Here is a 5,321-nt window from a genome sequence, read left to right as displayed (position 1 = left end):
CCGGGAGGCCCCATGCGGGGGAGTTCGGCTGCTATATTGCAAGTCCTCTTTAGGTGACGCCACAGCAGCGAATTCCGAGTCAATGATGATGTTGAAAATGATGATGAAGGACACACAACTTCCAGTCACCAGCCTGGACTCGAACACGGGCCCACTGCGTGGTAGGCGGTAACGTTACCGCTACGCTACGGAGCCGGAAGATCGGAATGTACATAAACTTTGTTCTTTACTTGGCTCTTTGTACTGATTTCGAAAGCACTACGAAAGACAGCTGAGGTAAGCAATTTCTTTACATGCCGTCGAATTATTATTTAGCGGATAATTACGATGAAGGGACGGTAGTACACTGGAGCACATCAAATTCAGACTTAGGTGGTCCGGGTTAAATCTTAGAATATACTGTAAATTCATATGTCTCCGCTGAGTTAAAATTTGAAACCAACATCTAAGTCACGTGACGGAAACAGCTGTTTCTTTCATTATGCACTATGCCAAGTGGAACCCTCAGTTACAATCTTTTTTATTTATAGCCGATGTCAACCACTGATTTTAACAAATGATCGACTTGGTTCTGTTAGTGGTACAGTTCAACGTCATTAGTCCGAAATTCTCAACATTAATGTACTGGTAATAGCTTTTCTTACATGTAGTCAAGTGAGACGGTAACAAACAGTTTGAAATACTGCGCTGACAATTCTTTCTTTTTACAAAAAGCGGAATTATTGTTCTTCAGTGAATGCCTCTTTTTGTTGCACAGTGTTCTTCGCTTCTACAGGAATAGAAGACGAAATATCACTTTGCCAGGAAGCATTTCGATTGACAATGCCCGAACGATACGCGTGACATGGATTTATAAGAAATGGCATCCATTTCTATTCATTATATCTGGTTTGTTTTTTTTAAAAAAAAAATAAGCGTTTATGTCCTATAACTTCTGCTTACTCCAGTACAGATATTGAAACAATATCAAGGTAAGAAGTATAATATTACACATTAGGAGACGTTGGTTAAAGATAAAACTCCTGTAGTAAACTGGATATTAATGGTCTATTGTTTCAAAATACACTCCTGGAAATGGAAAAAAGAACACATTGACACCGGTGTGTCAGACCCACCATACTTGCTCCGGACACTGCGAGGGGGCTGTACAAGCAATGATCACACGCACGGCACAGCGGACACACCAGGAACCGCGGTGTTGGCCGTCGAATGGCGCTAGCTGCGCAGCATTTGTGCACCGCCGCCGTCAGTGTCAGCCAGTTTGCCGTGGCATACGGAGCTCCATCGCAGTCTTTAACACTGGTAGCATGCCGCGACAGCGTGGACGTGAACCGTATCTGCAGTTGACGGACTTTGAGCGAGGGCGTATAGTGGGCATGCGGGAGGCCGAGTGGACGTACCGCCGAATTGCTCAACACGTGGGGCGTGAGGTCTCCACAGTACATCGATGTTGTCGCCAGTGGTCGACGGAAGGTGCACGTGCCCGTCGACCTGGGACCGGACCGCAGCGACGCACGGATGCACGCCAAGACCGTAGGATCCTACGCAGTGCCGTAGGGGACCGCACCGCCACTTCCCAGCAAATTAGGGACACTGTTGCTCCTGGGATATCGGCGAGGACCATTCGCAACCGTCTCCATGAAGCTGGGCTACGGTCCCGCACACCGTTAGGCCGTCTTCCGCTCATGCCCCAACATCGTGCAGCCCGCCTCCAGTGGTGTCGCGACAGGCGTGAATGGAGGGACGAATGGAGACGTGTCGTCTTCAGCGATGAGAGTCGCTTCTGCCTTGGTGCCAATGATGGTCGTATGCGTGTTTGGCGCCGTGCAGGTGAGCGCCACAATCAGGACTGCATACGACCGAGGCACACAGGGCCAACACCCGGCATCATGGTGTGGGGAGCGATCTCCTACACTGGCCGTACACCACTGGTGATCGTCGAGGGGACACTGAATAGTGCACGGTACATCCAAACCGTCATCGAACCCATCGTTCTACCATTCCTAGACCGGCAAGGGAACTTGCTGTTCCAACAGGACAATGCACGTCCGCATGTATCCTGTGCCATCCAACGTGCTCTAGAAGGTGTAAGTCAACTACCCTGGCCAGCAAGATCTCCGGATCTGTCCCCCATTGAGCATGTTTGGGACTGGATGAAGCGTCGTCTCACGCGGTCTGCACGTCCAGCACGAACGCTGGTCCAACTGAGGCGCCAGGTGGAAATGGCATGGCAAGCCGTTCCACAGGACTGCATCCAGCATCTCTACGATCGTCTCCATGGGAGAATAGCAGCCTGCATTGCTGCGGAAGGTGGATATACACTGTACTAGTGCCGACATTGTGCATGCTCTGTTGCCTGTGTCTATGTGCCTTTGGTTCTGTCAGTGTGATCATGTGATGTATCTGACCCCAGGAATGTGTCAATAAAGTTTCCCCTTCCTGGGACAATGAATTCACGGTGTTCTTATTTCAATTTCCAGGAGTGTATATGACTTCCATCGGGTTTTAGGTCTAAGGATCAACATACATCCTAACTTTCAAGCGCTGCTCAAGATTCCCCTGCTGAAATAAAGAAACATTTACTGAAAATACTGCAGATAAGATAAAGATAAATTGATAGTATTTCGGAAATCGCCTGCAACTTGTTGCCTCTAATAGACAGTTGATCGAGATGCTGGTATCTGTATGACGACACACTCGATCTTTATCACAGTCTAACACAGTGTTGCCAGATACAATAACTGAATTTTCCCTCAAGTACGCACAGAATTTCCCATAAGACCACGATTTTTCCCACACATTCAGAAATTTTCGAAAATTGAACAATTAGAGGCTCATAAAAATATCTAAAATACTAATATACATAAATTGCACTCACACAGTCTAATACAGGACGTCTGAATTGCGAAAGTTTCAGATGGGTGTTGGTGGCCTTAATCGAACGACAGTCCATTCCCTTGACTTGTAAGGAAGACCGTACGACTGCAACTGCACCGAGTGTTTCATCACTTATTCGATTCTTCTTTGTCTTTACGTCACTCACAACTGAAAAAATTATCTCTGACTCTGCGTTTGAACGTGCTAATGTTAGAACCAATGTTGCAAGTTTTCATAAGTCTGGAAATTTCAATTCATCAGTAAATTCTTTAACGTTAGCTATAAAGTTCCGCATTTCATCTACCTCCATTCTGGTTAAATTACTTGTCTCCTGCTCACCAAAAAATGGGGTAACAGTCGCCACCGTGCAGACGCATTGTTTTCACTCACATATTAGCTGAAATGTTTAGTTAAGAGTCATAATTCTGTAAGTCCAGACTTGTCCTTTCCCAGTGCTACAGTAGGGCACAAAAATTTCATTTCTTTGTACATTGGATCCCTAATTGGCAAGCGTTTGTATAGTTCTTCAACGGCAGCGACGTAATATTCCAAACGTCTCCGATTTCATCAGTGTCAGAAGCACTGTGAAACAACGTTTCGAAATCGGACCCTAAATACACGTCACTTATGGGAAGGAAGTTTCGAGGACAACATAGAGTAAGTATTTCAGTTTCCTACAGTGTTCTTACTGACAAAAAGTTCTGGTCGATTTCTTTGAGATGGTTAACAGAATTTTTTGCTACGGAATAAATAAGAACCCTTCGCCTCTGGAAGAGGGCGTTGAAACTGATGAAAAAATGAAGAGATGTAATTCTTCGGGCTTTCCCGGCGAGGCGTTGTCATGTTCATTAATCGGGTTTCTGCCAGTTATTCGGGTCTTTCCTGCACGATATTTCAACTGCGTGACTCGCAGTCTTCTTCAGGTGCTGTCCGATCGGACAAATGAAGAGATATTTCAGAAATAAGAGGTAACTTAGATGTCAAGTTTTTTTAGCTGACTCAAGATGCAATCAGCACTTTATAATTTATCCTCAAATGCAGCTACATTAGAAACGCACTTTAATGCAGACCAATTATCAGTTATGCGGAATACGCACTGATGCACTGCTAGCCATCTTGTAGTTGCTGGTTTCAATACCCTATTCTTTTCCACGTTCATAAACTCTTGGGTCTCAACCAGATGGGCACAACGCTTGGAACTAAGAGGCAAGTAAAAAGCCATATATCTTAAAAGATCTTCTCAAGACAGAGTTTTTCACAAGCTATACTAGCTACTAAGGTTGCTTAATGACAAAGGCATTGGATTACAGGAAAACCATTTACCTTGTTTTCAAGTCGGGAAACAAAAAGAGGCTCTAATACCGACCATTACATTGGCATCATCACATGAAATGCCTACAATATTCGTTCTGCAGAACAATCTCTGGCGTGTAAACTAAAGAGGTCTAGAAGGTGCATTCTGATGCTACCCCAATCTGAAGAAACATACCTTATGCAAGCTAATGGCTTAACTATCATAGAAAAACACTGAAAAGGGCGTACCTCTGATATCTTCTACAATTTCATATATTTCTACTTCGACGACAGTTTCTTTTATGTTGTTAGTGCATTTCTAACTTTTCATTCGAATGTGCCCGGCAGTTTTAGAGTCAGAAAATGTCTTTCACCAAGGAGATTAAATGGTCAGCAAACTGAAATGCAACATTATGTTCTGCAAAAAGAGTTGCCAATTTCATCTCTCTCTGCTTCTTTGACTGCTCTGTGACCTGCACTTTCACTTACTTCTGATCTAGATACGTATCCACTTGTGGACGGAGTGGCCATGAAAGTTTTGATTAACTTGATATGTTTTTGACGTTGAGCATGCCTGTGAAGTTCACATTTTTCCACATAGTATTTCCACGCTACATGCAGCGCATCTGCATTTGAATTCATTACCTGGAATTTGATTAGCTATCGCTTAAAAGTAAGATCACGTAACCACTGGTCTCGAAATGTCTTCTTCCTCGAAACTTTCTCACCGTCTTCTTCTGGCATTAATTCGCCATCAGCTCTCATTTCCTTTTTAGGAGTACTTTGTTTCTCGCTCATTTTTCACACTTACCATATGTAATGGCTCTGAGCACTAAGGGACTTAACTTTCAGTCCCCTGGAACTTAGAACTACTTAAACCTAACTAACTTAAGGACATCACACACATCCATGCCCGAGGCAGGATTCGAACCTGAGACCGTAGCGGTCGCTCGGCTCCAGACTGTAGCGCCTAGAACCGCACGGCCACTCCGGCCGGCAATGACCTCACATATCGAGAACCATTGCATTTGTTTGTAATATAGGTACATGTCTGAACATTTTTTCCTTGTTGACTTACTTAGCTAATCATTTCAAATTCGCACGTTTCCTGAAATTATCCCTTATTTTTCCCTTTTTACCACAAGACCAAA

This window comes from Schistocerca serialis, chromosome 2 (assembly GCF_023864345.2).
Source record: "Schistocerca serialis cubense isolate TAMUIC-IGC-003099 chromosome 2, iqSchSeri2.2, whole genome shotgun sequence".
NCBI lineage: Eukaryota > Metazoa > Arthropoda > Insecta > Orthoptera > Acrididae > Schistocerca > Schistocerca serialis.
Note: the sequence above shows the minus strand (reverse complement) of the source record.